Source organism: Bos taurus, chromosome 2 (genome assembly GCF_002263795.3).
Source record: "Bos taurus isolate L1 Dominette 01449 registration number 42190680 breed Hereford chromosome 2, ARS-UCD2.0, whole genome shotgun sequence".
NCBI lineage: Eukaryota > Metazoa > Chordata > Mammalia > Artiodactyla > Bovidae > Bos > Bos taurus.
In genome coordinates this window covers 103,639,481-103,664,216 of record NC_037329.1, presented here as the reverse complement: position 1 = coordinate 103,664,216, position 24,736 = coordinate 103,639,481, and positions in this window count along the sequence as shown.

Here is a 24,736-nt window from a genome sequence, read left to right as displayed (position 1 = left end):
TCCTGAGCGCCTGAAAAGAGTTTTCTGGGAAAAGGGTATTTAAGATCAGCTGAATAGAGAGAGGACTAGAAAGAAGGAATCCAGTAACAAAGAAATAACAAACTTTGAGCCAGTGGGAATATGAATGCCAGAGGTGGGTCTTATTATTATTATTACTATTTAAAGCACTTAATTAGTCAAGTTCCAGAGACCAGTAAAAGAACTGAGAAGCAAAGACCCGATTTCCAGCTCCTCCTCTCATGAGCTGAGGACCCTTGATAAATTCTTAAACACATCTGAGTCTGAGCAGTAATTAAATTAATTAATTAAAATTGAAGAAAATTAACTGAGCTTTTTGTTATGAGTTAGTCTAGGTCCTTTCACATGCACACTCTTATTATCCTAACAGTAACCTTGCTGGGAAGGAATTGTTAGCTACATTTCACAGGTGAATAGCAGGACAACCATGAAGGCTTATTTTCCCCACACATGGCAGAGCTGAGACTCAAACTCAGATCCAGGTCTCTTTCCTCTGAATGTGCTCCTCTCATCTGTCATGTATAAAAAGGGGCTAAGATTACCTTGAGACTCCCAAGTGGCTGGGTGATAAAGAATCTGTCTGTCAAAGCAGGAGATGTAAGAGATGCAGGTTTGATCCCTGGGTCAGGAAGATGCCCTGGAGGAGAGCATGGCAGCCCACTCCAGTATTTTAGCATGGAAAATCCTATGGACAGAGGAGCCTGGCGGGCTACAGTCCATGACATTGCAAAAGAGTCTGACACAACTTAGTGACTGAACAATAACAGCAAGATTACCTGACCTCATTGTGTGTGATGACCTTCTATGTATGAAACTTTACTTTGTAAAGTGTCAAACACAACAGATAAATTTTGTTCCTTATCATCTGTAACAAATCCAACTTCAAATCCTCTACTTGAATGTGTGCTTGGATCTCTGATAATTGATCCTTCCAACATTATCAACTGGTATGGGCCTGGAGAGGCATATTCTATCTACCTGAGCTGGAGCTTTAGCACTACCTGAGCTGGAGCACTGTGGTGTGCAGTGATCCTTTTATTTCTCCTCTTTTTCTCAACAGCTGTACACTGTGACTCGTGTGTAAAGTCTGTATCCTGATGGCGGACCCAAAGTTTCAGCAAGTTACAACATCAGAGTCTGCTGCAATGTGGCCAAAAATAAGCCACATTCCACACCATGTCCAGATGCTTTGAAGAAATCTAAAATGACTTTTTAAAGATCGCTTTAGATAAATAAAACTTGAGCTAGCAAAAGAAGCCCTTTCCAGATGTCCAGCCAGGAAACCCCAGGTGCAAGTGAGTCAGCAGACGTGTTGTCTCATCTGAGACAGCACGGGGTCCATGTGTCCACACACAGCCAGGCCGTGGCTGAGGTTGTGGCCATGCCCACCTTTAGATGTGGCCAGGCTCGGGCTGATTCAGGGAGAAACACTGCTTCTCATTGAGTCACGAGCCCGTCCAGGAGTTTGGGTGGACATTGCTTGGGGAACTTGCCCAGGATCCATGGTCCAGACCTGCAGCTGAGTCCAGTGTAACAGAGCAGGTGGTCTCCAGGAGATGATGAGATAATGGGGAGGGGTAAGTCACTTTTCAAAAGCCCAGTCAACGCAGGGAGGTTTTGGAGATGAGCTTGAAATTCAGCAGACTGACCTAAGAACAGATACAAATGTGAGGGAGATTTATTAAAGGCTCTTTATCTTTCTTCTCCCTCAATCTCCTTCCGCAGGTAGAGGAATGACTTAGAATGTGACCAGCCAGGCTTATGCAAGCTGGCTGACTTATACTTTATCCTCATGAAAGTTCTCTTTAAGGTTTGATGTGCACTTGGCAGCTCACAATCGATTAAACCTGACCATTAATTCAGGTAAGTCTGTCTTTTGGTAAATGCATAGCAAGCTTTCCAGGGTCAATGCCATGGGAGGCATTGGGTATGCAGTAAATCAGACACACTGACTCTGAGATATTGTATTAGTTTCCTTTGGCCACATGACAAATTACCACCAACTTAGTGGTGAAATCAGCCTCCATTTATTGTCTCACAGTCCTGTAGATCAGTATTCTAGATGGGGCTCAGTTGGGTTCTCCCCTCAGAATCTCATGAGACCACAGTTGAGATGTTGGCAAAGACTGCTGTCTCACTGGAAGCTTTGAGTCCTCTCCCAAGTCAGCAGAAATCAATTCCTTGCAGCCATGAAACTAATGTCAACTTGGTTTTTCAAGGACAGTAAATGAGTGACTTCAGGGAACACCTTGACCTTCTTCAAAGGGGCTAGCCCACCCAAGACACTATTCTTTTGATTAACTTAAAGCCGACTGATGAGGGACCTTAATTACATCTGCAAAATTCTCTCGCCTTTGCCATATAATAGTGAATAATGACAGGGCTGATATATCACTGTATTTACATGTCCTACCTACACTCAAGGGGTGGAGGCTATACAGGGCTTGTATGCCCGAAAGTGGAAATCCTGGGGCCATCTTGGAATTCTGCCTACAACAGATATTAAATTAGTAACTGAAGGAAAAATTGTTAAACTATTATAACTCATGAAAAACTCCGTAAAGGAGAATTATAGGTTCCTATCAGAATGGTTAAGAGGGAGGCTCAACTTCCTGTAGAAGGATGGGGAGACTTCCTGAGACCTGCCAATTAGACTGAAATCAGCAAAGCTAAGATAGAAAGGGTTGGGAGAGGAGGGGAGCAGAGCTGGAATGAGAGGACATAAATTAGTTAATAAATATGACTAAAATAAAGTGAACTCACTCACTGGCTCTCCCTATTATTCCCAGAAAGTGAAGTTGAACATTTTCCATGTACAAGGAAGCTGGCAACAGATCCAAAGGGCTCCTTTGTCCACTGCCTTTCCTGGGGAACTTAGGGGTACCTGTCTGTAGAGGGTCTGGGCTTCTCCTACAACAGGGATATGAGGAGCAACAACAACAACAAAATCAAGGTCAATTCTGGGAGTAGGTAGCATTGGATAAGTCTCATACATATTTTGCAAGCCGGTAAATCTATCTGTAAGCCTGAAATTGTGGATGGTTCCATTACTTACAATGGTGAATTTAGAAGTGAAAGTATTTTCTTTGTCTTTGGACACTAAGACAGGCTTCTCTCTGGTCAGAGTAAATACAGAAAAGAAATTTAAAAATACATATTCAAGCTGGAAATTGGAATGTTCCTGTCAGCACTTGGAGGAACCTAGCAGATGGGAAGTCTCATGCCCACACTTTAACAAATATGTACTGATTTCAGCAAAGAGTTGTGAAATCCCACAGTGTCTCTAATGTACCTTTATCCCTCTCATCCTATCCACCAAATTCAACTTGGTTGCCAAAATGGGGGTGAAGATGAAATAATTAGAATTGACCCAAAGCATATGAGTATCTAAAGTATATGCCAAATTTAAAAATGGAGAGGGTGTTTCATTCGATTAAATTGTAGGTCTCTTTCCACCAAATTCCCTTTCTATAAGGTGTAGTAAAATGTCTTCTACTGGAAAGATTCTAGAAAGATGATTTGGAATGCAAATGTTTGAGAGCTGAAGTACACAAATTTTACTCGTTAACTGATTTTACCAGCAACTTCAACAGAATACAAGGCCAACCTCAAACAGGGACAAACAGCTGAAGCTCTTTAGAATCTTGATATCTAAACCACTGTCTGGGAGCACGTGCTAAGTATGTACCAGCCTCCATATAAAGAAAGGCTTCTGTGTTGGGAGAATGGCAAGATAGTCCTGCACTATAGATGGGGAAATAGTGGAAACAGTGTCAGACTTTATTTTCTGGGCTCCAAAATCACTGCAGATGGTGATTGCAGCCATGAAATTAAAAGACGCTTACTCCTTGGAAGGAAAGCTATGACCAACCTAGATAGCATATTCAAAAGCAGAGACATTACTTTGCCAACAAAGGTCCATCTAGTCAAGGCTATAGTTTTTCCTGTGGTCATGTATGGATGTGAGAGTTGGACTATGAAGAAGGCTGAGAGCCGAAGAATTGATGCTTTTGAACTGTGGTGTTAGAGAAGACTCTTGAGAGTCCCTTGGACTGCAAGGAGATCCAACCAGTCCATTCTGAAGGAGATCAGCCCTGGGATTTCTTTGGAAGGACTGATGCTAAAGCTGAAACTCCAATACTTTGGCCACCTCATGTGAAGAGTTGACTCACTGGAAAAGACTCTGATGCTGGGAGGGATTGGGGGCAGGAGGAGAAGGGGCCGACAGAGGATGAGATGGTTGGATGGCATCACCGACTCGATGCACATGAGTTTGAGTGAACTCCGGGAGTTGGTGATGGACAGGGAGGCCTGGCGTGCTGGGATTCATGGGGTTGCAAAGATTCGGACAGGACTGAGTGACTGAACTGATACTTCTTTACAGAGAAGGAAATGGCAACCCACTCCAGTACTGTTGCCTGGAGAATCCCATGGACAGAGGAGCCCGGCAGGCTACGGTCTATGGGGTTGTGGAGGGTTGGACATGACTGAGTGACTTGACCTCATACTTTTTCATGAAGCCAAATGACCCCTTGTTTTCTCCTTGTATTTCACTATGTTACTTTTCCCTTGTTGCTGAAATGACCCAGACGTTTATTTTCTCTCCTATCTTCTCCATTGACCTGTGACTAGGTCAGTGTAAGCAGAATGGAGATGGGTTATTGGGAACAGCTGGGAACAGCTCTGCTGAGCGTCAGCAGCCGGCCTCCCTGCTCCCTATGACTAATTCATCAACACAGGGCTATTCGTCACCCCACGTTCCCTGAGACCTTGCTGACCATATTAGGTAGACACAAAGGAGAGACTCTGAGACTCACTTTGGATGTAAGAGGTGGTTCGGCCATCTACTCGCTATTCAACTATTATTTTGTACACAGTTATTGGCAGGCACTGTCTCCTGTTGATGTTTCAGGCACTGTATTGTTCTTTGTCCTCCCAATGGATCCTCTCTACTAAGGTTTTGCTTTCCTAACTCACTTGATCATAAAAATTCATGGACATTGTCCTCAAGATTGGGCTTCCCATGTGGCACTAGTGTCAAGACTCTGCTGTAGGTGTTCAAGGTACATCAGTGAATACAACCAAGATCTCTGCCTTCATGGGGCTGGTATTCTACAAAGAGGATGAGACTCTGGATAATTTAGTCTAGCAAATTATACAATGCTATATAAGGGTACTGGCACCATGAAAGAAAGAAAAAAAGCAGGAAACAGGCATTGGATATGTGAGAAGGTAGCCACAATAAGCTTCACTGCTAGGGTAATGTTTTAACAAAGACTTGAAAAAGGTGAAGAATTTTTCAGGGTCTGGGAGAAGAGCATGTTAAGCATAGCAAACAGCTAGAACAAAGACCCTACCTGGGGAGGGACCTGGTGTGTTTGAGGAGCAAGGAGTGAGAGAGAGAGAGGACATAAAGGTAAGAAGGACTGGGATGAGATGAGCTCAGTTAGGGCCTTATGGGTCATTTGGAGTGTGATGGAGAAACATTGCAGGGTTTTGAGCAGATGGTGACATGGTATGAGATATTTTAATGGAGTCACTCTGGCTTTTGAGAATAGATTATCAGAAGACAAATATGGAAAAGACCATTTTGGAGACCATTTGGCAATATCTAGACTGGTAGTGGGCTTCCCTGGTGACTCAGAAGATAAAGACTATGCCTGCATTGCAGGAGACTCGGGTTTAATCACTGGCTGGGGAAGATCCCCTGGAGAAGGGAGTGGCTACCCACTCCAGTATTCTTGCCTGGAGCATTCCATAGACAGAGGAGCCTGCAGACTACAGTCCATGGGGTTGCAAAGAGTCAGATATGACTGAGCACTGAGCACACATGTATAGACCTAGTAAAGCTGAAGTTTTGCCCTCTCTGGAATCCAGAAATTCTAAGCACCAGAATAGAAGCCCTCTCAATGTATACAAGGAGAGTTGTACAGGAATGTTCATTGTGGCACTGTTAGCAGACACAAAAAATCCAAAGAGCCCCTTAATGGGAGAGTGAATGAATCAGGAAGATCCCCTGGCAACCCTCTCCACTATTCTTGCCCGGAAAATCCCAAGGACAGAGGAGCCTGGTGGGCTACAATTCATGGGGTCACAAAGAGTCCAACACGCTGGACATGCATACACGCACGTGCAATGAAACACTCTCCAGCAATTAAAATGAGTGAAACAGAGTTGTATTATCAAGATGGATCCATCCCTCAAACATAAAAGGGAATGATAAAAATCTAGTTGCAGAAGGATAGTTACAGAATGATATCAAATTTAAAACCCCACAAAAGCATTTATGGCTATGTATGTGTTTAGTGAAAATAGAGTATCTGGTGGTCTAGCTGTTAAGTCTCTGTGATTCCACTACAGGAGGTATGGGTTAGATCTCTGGTCAGGGAAGATTCCACAGGCGACAGGCCAAAAAAAAATTAGAACATCAAGTGAAGAATATCCATTTCCCGAAAATAATTATATTTTTCAGGAAGAGAGACTAAAGGGGTTGGGGATGCGTGTAGAAAGAATTTCAACTAAACTTGCCATTGTATTAGTGTTTCTCTCTCCCTCTTTTATTAGAAAGGTTCAAACCTTGCAAAATATTAAATTTCCTATCTTTTTTACTACAATGAAATCAATAAAAATAAATAAAATAAATAACAAGAAGAGAAACAATTTATTTGGCAATTGATTTTTATCTGCACCTCCAAAACAGCATGCATAATATTTACATAGGCCATGTAGTTCTGCTTTGCATTTCCAATCAAAACTGTAAATTCTTCCGAAGTATTCTTAAAAAAATTTTATGCTTAGAAAATTTGTACTGTTTGTCTCTGCATTTAGCAACCTTTATCATGGTGGTGGTACATGACAGCCATCAGAGTTAAAAGCAATGCTTGCTGCTATTCACAATAGCCAAGACATGGAAACCACCGAATGGCCAGTGACCAATGGATTAAGAAAATGTGGTACATATATATGCCATAGAATATTAATCTGCCATAAAAAGAGCTAAATAATGCCATTTGTGGCAACATGGATGCAACTAGAGGTCATCACACTAAATGAAGTCAGAAAAGGAATGACAAATACAATATGACGTCACTTGTGTGTGGAATCTAAAATATGGCATGAATGAACCTATCTATGAAACAGAAACAGGCTCATGGACATAGAGAGCAGACTTGCGGTTGCCAAGGAGGAGAGGGTTGAGGCACAGATGGAGCGAGAGGTTGGGATCTGCAGATGTAAGCTATTTCAAATAGAATGGACAAACAACAAATTCCCACCGTATAGCACAAAACACTGTGTTCAATATCCAGTGATAAACCATAATGGAAAAGAATATGAAAGAGAATGTATATATGTACATATTTGAATCACTTTGCTATACAGCATAAATTAACACAGCACTGTAAATCAACTACACTTCAATTTAAAAAATTAATAAAAAATAAAAGTCAAGAAAACAAACAAAACAAGCAATACTTGCTGGCATTGTGGCTGCAAGAAAGTGCCCTTGGCCAGGCTCCCTGGGTTTTTTAAGTTGTGATCACTAGTGGAGATGAACAATTAGTGGCCCCGGTCCTGCAGGGTCAGGTGGCTTTCTTCCTCTACTGTTTGCAAAAGCAGGATGGAGCAGTTTAGGCAGCTTAAGTATTATTCGGAGAGTTGTAATGGTATTAGCAGAGGGACAACCCGAGCCAAGTGTATTTTAGCAAGTGACAAGTATGTTTGCTGTAATATATTGATAATCATTTTTCTTCTTCTCTGTCTCCCTTTTTCCTCTGCCTTTATATAAGAGGCTTCTTTTAAAACAAGTGTTTTCAGATTGGAGTATGTTATGGCAAAGAGCCCAGAAGAGGTGGATTTAGTGCACTGAAGCCCTGTTTTCAATTATCAAGAATCCACGAAACCACAGTCCTAGCTTTTAGATGGGCCAATTTAAACGTTTGCCTTTCCAATGTAAATGTATAAAATATAAGCTGTTTCAGCAGTACCAGAGTCTTTCTCAGTGACATGGGTCTCATTCTGCTAGCAGAGGACCTGCTACACACAGGCTTATTGCAGAAATAGGTTATAGGGTCTTCATTAACATGTCTGCAAACTGACTAGACATTAAGATATGCAATTCATTTTTCTCTAAGCTCTCACCCATCATTCTCAATTTAGTATATTCCATTATGCTAATTTTAAAAAGAAGATGGATTTTTTTTCTCCTTAAAAGTTCCAGCACATTTTCTAAATGCAAAGAAAATCTGTTAATATTATTAATGCTTTATTAGATTGTTATATAAAGATTACAATTTTAATATAGAAAGTTCCTGACCTGAAGTCACATGACACAAAGAGAAAATGAATGGCACAAGCAATGAAAAACAGAGACAGACAGACAAAGCAGAAAAAAAAAAAAAACTATGGGTTGCCGAGCGATAACAGAAGCAATGATTGTGTGTTTCTTATGTTGGGCCCCACCCATGTTGGAAATTCAATAAGTTGAATTTTGGCAGCTGCGGAACATGTTTGTGCAAAATTTGACCTAAATATTTGCAACAATGTCTAGTGTTGGCTGTGTGGTTTTATATTCCTTCTCCCTCTCTCTTTCTCTCCCTCCCAGGTTTTTCAAGATTTATTTCAGAGAAGTCTACTGGTACTCTCCATGGAGGGCACCATATTCTTCCCTGGTTTCTCATGAAGTTTGGTAGAAAGAAAGAGCAGTTCAAGTCACAGGTCACTTCAAATATGACATATACCTGAGAGCATCAATTTCCTCACGTATCATGGGGATGATGGTAATACTCATGCCTTGACCTCAGAGTGTTGCCTGGGGAAGTCAGTGAAAAATACAGTGAAATTATTTGTAAAATTGCTGTGATATTTTCATTCTCAATTCTACTAGTACAGTTAATAATACATTAATGGACTTAAACCTAATTTATTTCACTTAGTGTGCTCTGTCCAGTATGGTAGCCACTGGCCAAGGTGGCTATTAAAATTAGAATAAAGCAAAACTATCTAATATAATCATAAGGGATTTGATTTAGGTCATACCTGAATGGGCTAGTGGTTTTCTCCACTTTCTTCAATTTAAGTCTGAATTTGGCAATAAGGAGTTCATGATATGAGCCACAGTCAGTTCCCAGTCTTGTTTTTGCTGACTGTATAGAGCTTCTCCATTTTTGGCTGCAAAGAATAGAATCAATCTGATTTTGGTGTTGACCATCTGGTGATGTCCATGTGTAGAGTCTTCTCTTGTGTTGTTGGAAGAGGGTGTTTGCTATGACCAGTGCTTTCTCTTGGCAAAACTCTATTACCCTTTGCCCTGCTTCATTCCCTACTCCAAGGCCAAATTTACCTGTTACTCAAGGTGTTTCTTGACTTCCTACTTTTGCATTCCAGTCCCCTATAATGAAAAGGACATCTTTTTGGCGTGTTAGTTCTAAAAGGTCTTGTAGGTCTTCATAGAACCGTTCAACTTCAGCTTCTTCAGCATTACTGGTTGGAGCATAGACTTGGATTACTGTGATATTGAATGGTTTGCCTTGGAAACGAACAGAGATTATTCTGTCATTTTTGAGATTGCATCCAAGTACTGCATTTCGGACTCTTTTGTTGACTATGATGGCTACTCCATTTCTTCTAAGGGATTCCTGCCCACAATAGTAGATATAATGGTCATCTGAGTCAAATTCACCCATTCCAGTCCATTCTAGTTTGCTGATTCCTAAAATGTCGACATTCAATCTTGCCATCTCCTGTTTGACCACTTCCAATTTGCCTTGATTCATGGACCTAACATGCCAGGTTCCTATGCAATATTGCTCTTTACAGCATCAGACCTTGCTTCTATCACCAGTCACATCCACAGCTGGGTGTTGTTTTTGCTTTGGCTCCATCCCTTCATTCTTTCTGGAGTTATTTCTCCACTGTACAGTGGAAGTGAGAAATAGATTTAAGGGGCTAGATCTGATAGACAGAGTCCATAGAACTATGGACGGAGGTTTGTGACATTGTACAGGAGACAAGGATCAAGACCATCCACATGAAAAAGAAATGGAAAAAAGCAAAATGGCTGTCTGAGGAAGCCTTACAAATAGCTGTGAAAAGAAAAGCGAAAAGCAAAGGAAAAAAGGAAAGATATAAGCATCTGAATGCAGAGTTCCAAAGAATAGCAAGGAGAGATAAGAAAGCCTTCCTCAGCGATGAATGCAAAGAAATAGAGGAAAACAACAGAGTGGGAAAGACTAGAGATCTCTTCAAGAAAATTAGAGATACCAAGGGAACATTTCATGCAAAGATGGGCTCAATAAAGGACAGAAACGGTATGGACCTAACAGAAGCAGAAGATATTAAGAAGAGGTGGCAAGAATACACAGGAGAACTATACAAAAAAGATCTTCATGACCCAGATAATCATGATGGTTTGATCACTCACCTAGAGCCAGACATCCTGGAATGTGAAGTCAAGTGGGCCTTAGGAAGCATCACTATGCACAAAGCTAGTGGAGGTGATGGAATTCCAGTTGAGCTATTTCCAATCCTGAAAGATGATGCTGTGAAAGTGCTACACTCAATATGCCAGCAAATTTGGAAAACTCAGCAGTGGCCACAGGACTGGAAAAAGTCAGTTTTCATTCCAATCCCCAAAAAAGGCAATGCCAAAGAATGCTCAAACTACTGCACAATTGCGCTCATCTCACACACTAGTAAAGTAATGTTCAAAATTCTCCAAGCCAGGCTTCAACAATATGTGAACTGTGAACTTCCATATGTTCAAGCTGGCTTTAGAAAAGACAGAGAAACCAGAGATCAAATGGCCAACATCTGCTGGATCATGGAAAAAGCAAGAGAGTTACAGAAAAACATCTATTTCTGCTTTATTGACTATGCCAAAGACTTTGACTGTGTGGATCACAATAAACTGTGGAAAATTCTGAAAGAGATGGGAATACCAGACCACCTGACCTGCCTCTTGAGAAACCTATATGCAGGTGAGGAAGCAACAGTCAGAACTGGACATGGAACAACAGACTGGTTCCAAATAAGAAAAGGAGTACGTCAAGGCTGTATATTGTCAACCTGCTTATTTAACTTATATGCAGAGTACATCTTGAGAAATTCTGGGCTGGAGGAAGCACAAGCTGGAATCAAGATTGCCGAGAGAAATATCAATAACTTCAGATGTGCAGATGACACTACCCTATGGCAGGAAGTGAAGAAGAACTAGAGGGCCTCTTGATGAACGTGAAAGAGGAGAGTGAAAAATTTGGCTTAAAGCTCAACATTCAGAAAACGAAGATCATGGCATCTGGTCCCATCACTTCAGGGCAAATAGATGGGGAAACAGTGGAAACAGTATCAGACTTCATTTTTGGGGCTCCAAAATCACTACAGATGGTGACTGTAGCCATGAAATTAAAAGACGCTTACTCTTTGGAAGGAAAGTTATGACCAACCTAGATAGCATATTCAAAAGCAGAGACATTACTTTGCCAACAAAGGTTCGTCTAGTCAAGACTATGGTTTTTCCAGTGGTCATGTATGGATGTGAGAGTTGGACTGTGAAGAAAGCTGAGTGCCAAAGAATTGATGCTTTTGAACTGTGGTGTTGGAGAAGACTCTGGAGAGTCCCTTGGACTGCAAGGAGGTCCAACCAGTCCATCCTAAAGGAGATCAGTCCTGGGTGTTCTTTGGAACGACTGATGCTAAAGCTGAAACTCCAATACTTTGGCCACCTCATGCGAAGAGTTGACTCATTTGAAAAGACCCTGATGCTGGGGGGAATTGGGGGCAGGAGGAGAAGGGGATGACAGAGGATGAAATGGCTGGGTGGCATCACCGACTTGATGGACATGAGTTTGAGTGAATTTCGGGAGTTGGTGATGGACAGGGAGGCCTGGTATGCTACAATTCATAGGGTCGCAAAGAGTTGGACACGACTGAGTGGCTGAACTGAACTGAAATAATATAAAAGTTAGTTCTTCAGTCTGACTAGCTTCCCAGTGTTAACAGCTACCATTTTGGACAGCATAGATATTGGAACATTTCCTTCATTGTAGAAAGTTCTGCGAACAGTGCTAGTGTTAAGTTTTAAGGAATAGACTTAATTTGCTTGAATATAGCACTGTATACAAATACCTTTCCTTACTAGCAGCCTGACCTATGTGTTAAAGGAGACTCAAGTTCTTTTTACTAAGTTTGAAACCTAGCTATTGTGCATCTCAGTGTAATAAAGAGCTCAAGAAATTAATTTTTTAACGTGAGTTTTCTATAGCTCATTGTAACAAATTCTAAAGCAATAAAATGTTCTATACCTCATTAAATTATTCTCTAGATTTTTTAAATAGAAGCTCATCTAAATCTGATTTGTTATGATTTGGATTTTAAGACTTGAGATGAATGAGCTGCTTTGGGTTACATCATCTTCATGGATTGTCAAATGAAACTTACACTGAAGTCACTCAGGACAGGTCATTTCAATTCTCTTGTTAAAAAAAAAAAAAAGCAATGCCTGCTGCTTCCAAGTAACTTACCAGATAACACAACAGATTGGTCACATGAGGCCTGAATTCAGCATTTCTCAACCACTGCCTCGGCCAGCTTGGATGACTGTTCAGATGGAGAGGTTTAAATAGCAGAGAAGGAGTAGAGGAGCATTTAAGGAGAACCAATGTGAGACATGCTCTCTGGTCATGCATATCGGCCTGATATGCAGACACTTTCCTCACTTATGCTTACATACTGAACTGAACTGAATACTTCCTTACTATCTTTTTATTTATAAATATGTGAGGCCTCAGTCATTTGTGAATGCCATTTTAGGTTACAAAATAGGTTTCAAAGTAGTAACAACATACATCTTTAGTGTTTCCTGCGTGTGTGCGTGCTAAGTTGCTTCAGTTGTGTCTGACTCTTTATGACTCCGTGTACTGTGGCCCACCAGGCTCTCTGTCCATGGGGTTTCTCTAGGCAAGAATACTGGAGTGGGTTGCTATGCCCTCCTCCAGGGATTTTCCTGACCCAGGAATTGAATCTGGTCTCCTGCATTGCAGGCAGATTCTTTACAATTTGAGCCACCAGGGAAGCTGTTTCTTACAATAAAATAATATGAATGATGACGCAAAGGTAAAGAATCTGACTGCCGATGCAGGAAATGCAGGAGATGCAGGTTCAATCCCTGGGTTGGGAAGATCCCCTAGAGGAGGAAATGGCAACCCGATTCAGTATTCCTGCCTGGAGAATTCCATTGACAGAGGAGCCTGGCAGGCTACAGTCCGTGGGGTCACAGAGTTGGTCGCCCCAGTCCATGGGGTGTACATGCACTATGAACTACAGTGTTTCAAACACTGAGGAAGGTTCAGAGACTAATGTAATGACCACCAACACACCCCTCACTCAGAGTATCTTTTTAAAAACAAAACATGGCAGATACAGTTGAAACCACTTTTGTGATCCTTACTAATCCCCTTCCTCTTTCTTCCTACCAGAGACAGTACTATCCTGAAGCTAAATATCCTTCCTCTCATGTGTTTGCACTTCCATTACATAAAGTTATGTTTATCTATAAACAATATAAAGTTTCATTTTGTGTGCCTTTGAAATTTACATACAAGATATGGTACTAGGAGCTCTAATCTGCATGCAGCTTTTTATACTCATTCTTTTACAGAGTATTTTTCTTTTTATCTATCTATGTATCTATATATTATCTATCTATCATCTGTCTATCTAATGTTTGCTGGGAAACCATCACCACAATTGAGATAGCTAACCTATCTCTAAAGTTGTTTAATTCTCCTTTGTAATCCTTCCCTTTTGCCCCACCCTAATCAATTGACTGGAAGAAGCACAAGCTGGAATCAAGATTGCTGGGAGAAATATCAATAACCTCAGATATGCAGATGACACCACCCTTATGGCAGAAAGTGAAGAGGAACTAAAAAGCCTCTTGATGAAGGTGAAAGAGGAGAGTGAAAAAGTTGGCTTAAAGCTCAACATTCAGAAAACGAAGATCATGGCATCCAGTCTCATCACTTCATGGGAAATAGATGGGGAAACAGTGGAAACAGTGTCAGACTTTATTTTGGGGGCTCCAAAATCACTGCAGATGGTGATTGCAGCCATGAAATTAAAAGACGCTTACTCCTTGGTTATGACCAACCTAGATAGCATATTCAAAAGCAGAGACATTACTTTGCCAACAAAGGTCCATCTAGTCAAGGCTGTGGTTTTTCCAGTGGTCATGTATGGATGTGAGAGTTGGACTGTGAAGAAGGCTGAGCGCCGAAGAATTGATGCTTTTGAACTGTGGTGTTGGAGAAGACTCTTGAGAGTCCCTTGGACTGCAAGGAGACCCAACCAGTCCATTTTAAAGGAGATCAGTCCTGCGTGTTCTTTGGAAGGAATGATGCTGAAGCTGAAACTCCAGTACTTTGGCCACCTCATGCGAAGATTTGACTCATTGGAAAAGACTGATGCTGAGAGGGATTGGGGGCAGGAGGAGAAGGGGACGACAGAGGATGAAATGGCTGGACGGCATCACCAACTTGATGGACATGAGTTTGAGTGAACTTAGGGAGTTGGTGATGGACAGGGAGGCCTGGCGTGCTGCAATTCATGGGGTCGAAAAGAGTCAGACACGACTGAGCAACTGAACTGAACTGAATCAATTGACTCATTGGAAAGACCCTGATGCTGGGAAAGATTGAAGGCAGGAGGAGAAGGGGATGACAGAGGATGAGATGGTTGGATGGCGTCACCAAATCAATGGACATGAGTTTGAGCAAGCTCCGGGAGTTGGTGATGGATGGGGAAGCTTGGTGTGCTGCAGTCCATGGGGTCTCAAAGAGTCGGAGATGACTAAGCAACGGAACTGAACCTACCCAGGCAAACACCGATCTGCTTTCATATTAAGATATTATACAAATGGAATCTTACAGTATGTACTCTTCTTTGCCTCAGATCAGATCAGATCAGTCGTTCAGTCATGTCCGACTCTTTGCGGCCCCATGAACCGCAGCAGGCCAAGCCTCCCTGTCCATCACCAACTCCCGGAGTTCACGCAGACTCACGTCCATAGAGTCAGTGATGCCATCTAGCCATCTCATCCTCTGTCGTCCCCTTCTCCTCTTGCCCCCAATCCTTCCCAGCATCAGAGTCTTTTCCAATGAGTCAACTCTTCGTATGAGGTGGCCAAAGTACTGGAGTTTCAGCTTTAGCATCATTCCTTCCAAAGAAATCCCAGGGCTGATCTCCTTCAGAATGGACTGGTTGGATCTCCTTGCAGTCCAAGGGACTCTCAAGAGTCTTCTCCAACACCACAATTCAAAAGCATCAATTCTTTGGCACTCAGCCTTCTTCACAGTCCAACTCTCACATCCATACATGACCACTGGAAAAACCATAGCCTTGACTAGACGAACCTTTGTTGGCAAAGTAATGTCTCTGCTTTGGAATATGCTATCTAGGTTGGTCATAACTTTCCTTCCAAGGAGTAAGCGTCTTTTAATTTCATGGCTACAGTCACCATCCACAGTGATTTTGGAGCCCAGAAAAATAAAGTCTGACACTGTTTCCACTGTTTCCCTATCTATTTCCCATGAAGTGATGGGACTGGATGCCATGATCTTCGTTTTCTGAATGTTGAGCTTTAAGCCAACTTTTTCACTCTCCACTTTCACCTTCATCAAGAGGCTTTTGAGTTCCTCTTCACTTTCTGCCATAAGGGTGGTGTCATCTGCATATCTGAGGTTATTGATATTTCTCCGGGAAATCTTGATTCCAGCTTGTGCTTCTTCCAGCCCAGCGTTTCTCATGATGTACTCTGCATATAAGTTAAATAAGCAGGGTGACAATATACAGCCTTGACGTACTCCTTTTCCTATTTGGAACCAGTCTGTTGTTCCATGTCCAGTTCTAACTGTTACTTCCTGACCTGCATAACATATTTCAATTGTGAGGCTCATAGTGCTCTCTATGTATCAACAATTCTTTCTATTGTAGAATAGTAATTCAATACACAGATATACCACAATTTCTTTATTCATTTTGTTGATGGGCATTGGGGTTGTTTCTGGGTTTTGATTATTACATCTAGGAAGAATATTTATGTTTAAGCCCTTTTTATAAAGCTGTCTTTATTTTTTAAGAGGTTTAGGTTTATACCAAAATTGAACAGAAAGTGCAATTTTAACAATTTGCCCTTTACTTTGGCCACCCACAGGCACAGCCTCCCCTACAATTAACATCCCCCACAGAGTGGTGCATTTGCTACAACTGATGAAACTACATTATCACCCAAAGTCTATAGCTTTTGAGGATTCACTCTTGATGTTAAACATTCTGAGTTTTGACAAATGTATAACGATATATATCCACCATACAGTATCATACAGAATAGTTTCACTGCCTTAAAATCCTGTTAAGTCCTTAAAAATAGTTTCACTGCCTTAAAATGTGCCCCACTGATTCATCTCCGCCCGCCCCCCCCCCATTACCCACCAATGACTGATCTTTTACTGCCACCGCAGTTTTACGTTTTCCAAGATGTCATCTAGTTGGGCTCTTTCCAGTATGTAACCTATTTAGATTGCCTTCTTTCACTTAGCAATACACATTGAAGGTTCCTTCATGTCTTTTCATGGCTTGGTAGCCCATTTCTTTTTTGTACTGAATAATATTCCACTGTCTGGATATACCACAGCTTATTTATCCATTCACTTGCTGAAAGACATCTCAGTTGCTTCCAAGTTTTGGCAGTTATGAATGAGGCTGCTGTAAACGTCCTTGTGCAGGTTTCTGTGTGGACATAAGTTTCCAGTTGATTTGGGCATTCATAAATACCAAGGGGCACAAATGCTAGGTTGAATAGAATGACTAGTTTTGTAACAAACTCTTCAACATTCTTTCAAGGTTCCTATCAGACGTGAATGAAAGTTCCTGTTGTTCCACACCATTACATTACAATAACATCATTAGATTTTGGCGATTCTAATCAATGTGTTGTGATTACAAGTCTTTTTGAGGACATATCCTTTTTTTTCTCCTAGATAATTACCTAGAATTGGATGCCTGGATCATACGCTAGATGTATTTTTAAATTTTTAAGAAATTGCTGAACTGTTTTCCAAAGTGGTTGCATCATTTATACCCCCACCCTTGCTAACACTTGGCGAGGCCAGCCTTTTTAATTTTAGCTCTTCTAATAGGCATGTAGTAATACTTCACTGTGGTTTTAATGCTCATTTCCCTAATGACCCTTATGTTGAACATCTTGTCATGTGGTTATTTGTCATCCGTATATTAAATCTAGTGAAGTATCTGTTCAAATTTGCTGAAATGCTGCTCTGCTGGGATTTTGACTTGATGTGTTGCATCTACACATGAATTTGGAGAGAACTGATATCTTAAAAAGTAGCTGACTTTTTTTTAAAACCATGGTCTCAGTCTCCATTCATTTGGATCTTCTTTAATTTCTCTCAACAATATGTTTTAGTTTTCAGTGTATAGGCCTGCATGTCCCTTGTTAGGCTTTTTCCTAAATATTTTAAAAAGTTTTTTGATGTAATATAAATAAGATTGCTTTAAAATTTCAGCTTTTGATTATTTGGTACTGATATATGGAAATGCAATGATTTCTTTCATTTGTTGCTGTTTACTCGCTCAGTCGTGTCCAACTCTCTGCAATCCCATGGACTGCGTAGTCCACCAGGCTCCTCTGTTCAAGGGGTTTTCCAGGAAAGAATACTGGAGTGGGTTGCCATTTCCTTCTCCAGAAGATATTCTGAGCCAGGGATAGAACCCCCATCTTCTGCGGCTTGTGCATTGCAGGCAGATTCTTTACCACTGAGTCACTGGAGAAGCCTGGTTTCTTTTACATATGTAAAAGTTACACAGTTATTTATGTGTATACACAGTTATTTATGTGTATACATATATAACTTGCCTCTCCCCTGTTGGATTGTCAACAAATTCTTCTCTTAGTTTTTCTTTTTTAATCTGCTGACTTGGATGCTATGGAGTCTATTTCAAGGTTTGTATGAGTTGCTACTCTCTTATTTTTAACATCTATAATTTGGGGTTTTATTGTTGCTATCCGGAAGCCTGCTGTGTGCCAGTCAGATTGGTTTTTCTTTGTAGACAATCTCTCTTTTTCTTCCTTACAGTTTTTTAAGATTTTTAAAATTCTTAATACTTTTAAGTATAACTTTTCTGTCTAATTCAATATTAGTCACCCTTCTTGGTACATAACATGCATTTTGTCTTTTTTTTTTTTTTTTTTCAATTTTAATTTAAAAAAATTATACATGTGTTCCCCATCCTGAACCCTCCTCCCTCCTCCCTCCCCATACCATCCCTCTGGGTCGTCCCAGTGCACCAGTATATATATATATATACTTGGTATATAACATGCATTTTGGATTGGATAATTTATAATTAATTTTTGGTACATTCTCATCTCATTTCTTCTAATGGAGCTCTCTGCTATTTCCTGTACTCACTTCCTATAGCACTTCTTTTAGAGATATGATTAAGCCACTCAATCTATATTTCCTGTCTTTAACTTTTCTTTTATAATTCTCATCTGCTTATTCCCTTATGCTTCATTCCAGGTGAACTCCTCAGGACAACCTTCCAATCCACAAATTCTTCACCTGTGTAAACCTATTTGTCTCATCTATGGAATTGTTTTAAATCTTAATAACTATGTTATTCATTTTCAAGATTTCTAATTTTTTTTCTTATCCACCTGTTGTCTGGTTTATGCCTGTTTGCTTCATTATTTCTTGTTATTTTTAAATTTTTCCCATATTTTATCACTTTGAAGAATGTGCGCTTAAGCACACTCATTTTCAGATATTTTTCTCTCTTCTCCACTATTTTAATATTTTAATTTTTCTGCATTGAACTTATCTGTTAATAGTTGATATTGTTGGCTGTCTTTCTCAGCAATTTATTTCTTTGTGTATTTGAGCACTTTGATTTACTAACTTCTCTGATACTACAAGTTCTTTCTTGCCTCATCCAAACTCTACTATCCTCTTCCGGCTCAGGAGTTTTGTCACTGCTTTCATATGGTCTTCTAGGACCTTTTAGTCCAGTTTAGGGGCTCCTGAAGATTTAGTCAGGACTGGTGACCTTTATTACTCAAACATATGGTATCCAGCGATGAGCAGGATAGCCTAGTGAGAAGACTAGTTACAAGTACCCCAGAAGTACATCACATAGTGGGGGAAGGAAAGAGGGGCATAATTTGAGAGAGTAATATTGAAATGTGCATGACCATGTGTAAAATAGATAACCAGTGATAATTTGCTATATGACACAAGTTACCCAAATTTGGTGCTCTGTGACAACCTAAGGGGGTGGGATGGAGAGGGAGGTGGGAGGGAGGTTCAAGAGAGAGGGAAAATGTGTATACCTATGGCTGATTCATGTTGATGTACACCAGAAACCAACACAATATTGTAAAGTAAGTATCCTCTGATTAAAGATAAAAATTTTTAAAAATCCACCAGAAGTCTGTATATGTATAACTGATTTGCTTTCCTGTACATGTGAAACTAACAATATTGTAAATCAACTACATTCCAATTTAAAATAAAAAACATCCATCAAAGTCTATTTTTCTGGTGAGTATTTCAACTAGAGGATGGGACTCAGCAGAGAAAGGTATTGAACATTTGTTTTCCCCATTACCCTAAAGTTAAAGCCAGCATCTGACAGACATACCAACAGAAATCTGAAATGGCAGCTCTATGTAGCGAAAATAACATGTAGGGGTATTTGGACATATGATGGCAGAATTCTCTGCAAGGGAGGAGGGGCAAGCCTGTTTTTATTCAAGTATTTCCTTGGAAAAGCAGATTGCCTGGAATCCAATACTGTGTCCCTGACTGGAGAGTTCAGGGCGTGTTTTCATTGATTCCACAGCTGGAAAACTCCCAAGTGTGGGCTTAGGGCCACTGAAATGAACAATTATATTTAAAGTTTGATCAACCTTGCTCGGTGATAATTCCCTCTGGAAAAGAAAAGCAGATACTTCTAGCTAAATCACCCCAAACCAGCTCCAAAGAAATCCAGAAATTTGATTTTTGAACATTTTCCTCTGAATTTAAGCCTTTTGGGTAATGCAATTGGAAAACAACATTTCTTTACAGTAAAAATGTGTTTGGCAGCCCCTCTATATACAAAGTTCAACTTTAGGGCAAAGAAAAAGAGACGCTCATTATGTAATCAGGTCAAATTATTGGTTACTGGGAAGAGTTCCTGGTTTAGCCTTCATCTATTATATGAAGTAGATATTAGATCTTTTATTCTGCCAGTGCCATTTTAATCACAGCAGTTCTTTATTCTAAATAGTTTAACCTTGGACGACCTTTCCCCAGGGCTTCTTATTTATTTAGATATTGTTATGCAACACACACACACTAGCATCAGTGAAGGCAGGGTGATCCCTTCTTAACTTTCACAGGAGGGATTGTACAATACATAAAGGAGCTGGTTAAAGAAGTGGTTTTCTAAATTCCTGGGTAAAGAGGGGCAGAGGTGAGAGTTGAAGACCTAGAGCAGAGATCCCTCCAAGTTGCAGTTTAAGTGATGGAGAAATGGATTTGGAGATTTTGTTCTTTCTCTCTCTTCTCTTTCTTTCTCTACTTAACTCAATCTCAGGACACACTTTTAGTCTTTTCACTTAAAGCAAAAGGCTCATGTTTGCTGGGTATAACTTGCAAATGACTTTGAAAACTTTTGAATCAAATGAAAAAAATCAGGAATTTCATGTAAAAATCATGATTTTCAACTTCTGATGAAATATTAGAGAATCTGGCTACCCTTGGTCCAGAGTCCATCAAGACAACTACTGCCAAGTTTTAGGCAATAACCAAAGTCCTCCACTGAACCACAGTTTCAACCTTGTTTGCCTCCCTTGTCATATTAAAAGTTGGGTTATTTTAGGCCTTTGGGATTGTGCTTTATACAGCTATGATTTCTTGCACTCTCATTTGTTCATCGAACAAATATTTACTGAGAATCACTGTTCCAGGACCTGAGGATACCACAGTAAGCAAGCAAATGTGGTCCATGCCCTCCTTGTGCTTATATCCTAGTGAGGAGAGATATGAAACCACAAATAAAATATATCATGTCAGGTGAAAAGCGTTATAAAGATAAATAAAGCATGGTGTCTCAGACATTACTATCTACCTGGACACAGGATGATACTTCTTGCCCACTTGCACTTTAGTTGGTTCGGCCAATGAGCTCTGAGTGGAAGTGATCTATGTCACCTCTGGGTGGAAGTGCTTATTTTCTGGCCTTGATGTTCATCTGTCTCTGGCAAGTGTGGTGGCTCACATTGATAAAGACTTGGTGGGGAGGACTGCCTGTGAGGGTTGCCTAGACTGGCAGAGGATTTTTGTTAAGTGATAATGTTTGTCTTAAGCCACTGGTACTGTAGGGGTTGATTGTTATTGTGCCATAACATAGATTACCCTGACTAAAAGCACAGTGAGGAGTCAAGGAATGAAGGGGCAGACTAGTGAAATCACAGCTAGTGTGGTCCAGAGGTCCTTTATGAAGTTTTATTGCTCTCCTCCAAGGTTTTAATAAAATAAACGTATTATCGCTCAGTCATGTCTGACTCTTTGCGACCCCATGAACTGCAGCCCACCAGGCTCCTCTGTCCATGGACTTCTCCAGGAAACAATATTGGAGGGTATTCCTGTCTCCAGGGGATCTTCCTGACCTAGGGACTGAATCCAGGTCTCCTGCATTGCAAACAGATTCTTTATTATCTGAGCCACCAGAAAGATCCTTTACTTAAAAAATGTGTAAAATAGATAGCTAGTGGGAACTTACTGTGTAGCACAGGGAGCTCAGCTCGGTGCTCTGTGATGATCTAGAGGGATAGGACAGGAGCAGTAGGAAGGAAATCCAACAGGGTGGGGATATATGTATACATATAGTGGTTCACTTTGTTGTACAGCAGAAACTAAAACAACAGTGTAAAGCAATTATACTCCAATTTTTTAAAAAAGAGTTAGTAAGATAGTGAGTAATTCGTATTTCTAGTATTTTGTTCCCTACCTAGAACTTTGAGGCCATGGTTGCCTGCTTTCCATCCAATTTCAGCCAGTGATGACAGACTGAAAACTCCATCAGCACATTCAGGTCGCTTCTCAGCAACAAGGCCAAAAGGCTTTCATTGGTGTGCTTAGAACTGAACTTATTCCCAAAGGAATGAAAGGCAGAATAACATGCTCTATTCTATTTGGTTCACTGGCCAAATATTCTGTTTTAGGAAAACATACAGAAACATCACTCTGTTGACAAAGGTCTGTGTAATCAAAGCTATGGTGTTTCCAGTAGTCATGGATGGATGTGAGAGTTGGACCATAAAGAAGACTAAGTGCCAAAGAACTGATGCTTTTGAATTGTGGTGTTGGAGAAAACTCTTGAGAGTCCCTTGGACAGCAAAGAGATCCAACTGGTCAATCCTAAAGGAAACCAACCCTGAATATTCATTGGAAGGACTGATGCTGAAGCTGAAGCTCCAATACTTTGGCCACCTGATGCAAAGAGCCGACTCATTGAAAAAGACCCTGAGGCTGGGCAAGATTGAAGGCAAAAGGAGAAGGGGGAGGCAAAGGATGTGACAGTTAGATAGCGCCACCAATTCAACGGACATGAGTTTGAACATACTCTGGGAGACAGTGAAGGACAGGGAAGCTGTCCATATGGCATGCTGCAGTCCATATGGTTGTAGAGAGTTGGACATGACTTAGCATCTAAACAACAGCAATAAATAAAGCAAATTGGTTCAAAGATAGGGACAATCAAATGTGTTTTTCAGCCATGAAATCACCTTGGCTGCATGCAATTACTTTTTCTCTGTGTGTGTTGTATTGATGTTTAAATGATGCCATGGGCACTGTTTATTTTCCTACCCATCTGTGACACTCAGTTATTCAGTGTATAATCATCTAAATTCTGATTTTTTTTTTACTTACTTTAACACAAAGGTACAAGTTTTGGGGGTTCTGTTATTTCTACTTTAACTTCCTGTGGTAAACTCAATGTTTTTGCATACTTTGGCCACAAAATAAGTCTGATGATAACTGATCTGATGATAATGATTAAGATGAAATGGGTAAATCCTCATTAGCCTTCTGTAACTTTTTCTTTTATTACTATTCTCTTAATTACTGTAAGGGCTTCCCTTGTGGCTCAGTTGGTAAAGAATCTGCCTGCAATGCGTGAGACCCGGGTTCGATCCTTGGGTTGGGAAAATCCCCTGGAAAAGGGAAAGGCTACCCACTCCAGTATTCTGGCCTGGAGAATTCCATGGACTGTATAGTCCATGGGGTCGCAAAGAGTCAGACACGACTAAGTGACTTTCACTCCCTAATTCCGGTAAATACCCGAAATTAGTCATTTCTTGATTCTACACTAGTTAGTGTCTTATTTGCATTCTTGGAGTCCAGGAACTGTTTCATCTTCCAACTTTTCGCCCTAGTAACCATGTACAAAGAGAGAAGAGAATGAGGAAGGGAAGCAGAACTGCCTAGTAGTTTTTTCATATGTAAAATAAGGATACTATTATTTCATTGTTTTATATTTGGATATTAATCCTGGAATGTTAAACGTGATTCTTTGAAACAGGATATACTCTGTTGAGTAGCATAGGTTAGCACTAATTTTTTAAGTACATAAAATTACAGAATGAAATAAAATGTGGACTTTTCCTTACCCTTTGTCACATGACAAAATGTGGTACAATGGAGAAGGGAATGGCAAACCACTTCAGTATTCTTGCCTTGAGAACCCCATGAACAGCAAGATAAGGCAAAAAGATAGGACACTGAAAGATGAACTACCCAGGTCAGTAGGTACCCAATATGCTACTGGAGATCAGTGGAAAAATAACTCCAGAAAGAGTAAAGAGACAGAACCAAAGCAAAAACAACACCCAGTTGTGGATGTGACTGGTGATGGAAGCAAGGTCCGATGCTGTAAAGAGCAATATTGCATAGGAACCTGGCATGTTAGGTCCATGAATCAAGGCAAATTGGAAGTGGTCAAACAGGAGATGGCAAGAGTGAATGTCGACATCTTAGGAATCAGTGAACTAAAATGGACTAGAATGGGTGAATTTAACTCAGATGACCACTATATCTACTACTGTGGACAAGAATCCTTTAGAAGAAATGGAGCAGCCATCATAGTCAACAAAAGAGTCTGAAATGCAGTACTTGGATGCAATCTCAAAAACGACAGAATGATCTCTGTTTGTTTCCAAGGCAAACCATTCAATATCACAGTAATCCAAGCCTATGCCCCGACCAGTAATGCAGAAGGGGGCTGAAGTTGAACGGTTCTATGAAGACCTACAAGACTTTCTAAAACTAACACTCAAAAAAGATGTCCTTTTCATTACAGGGGCCTAGAATGCAACAGTAGGATGTCAAGAAGCACCTGGAGTAACAGGCAAATTTGGCCTTGGAGTACAGAATGAAGCAGGGCAAAGGCTAATAGAGTTCTGCCAAGAGAATGCACTGGTCATAGCAAACACTCTCTTCCAACAACACAAGAGAAGACTCTACACATGGACATCACCAGATGGTCAACACTGAAATCTGATTGATTATATTCTTTGCAGCCAAAGATAGAGAAGCTCTATATAGTCAGCAAAAACAAGACTGGGAGCTGACTGTGGCTCAGATCATGTGGTTCT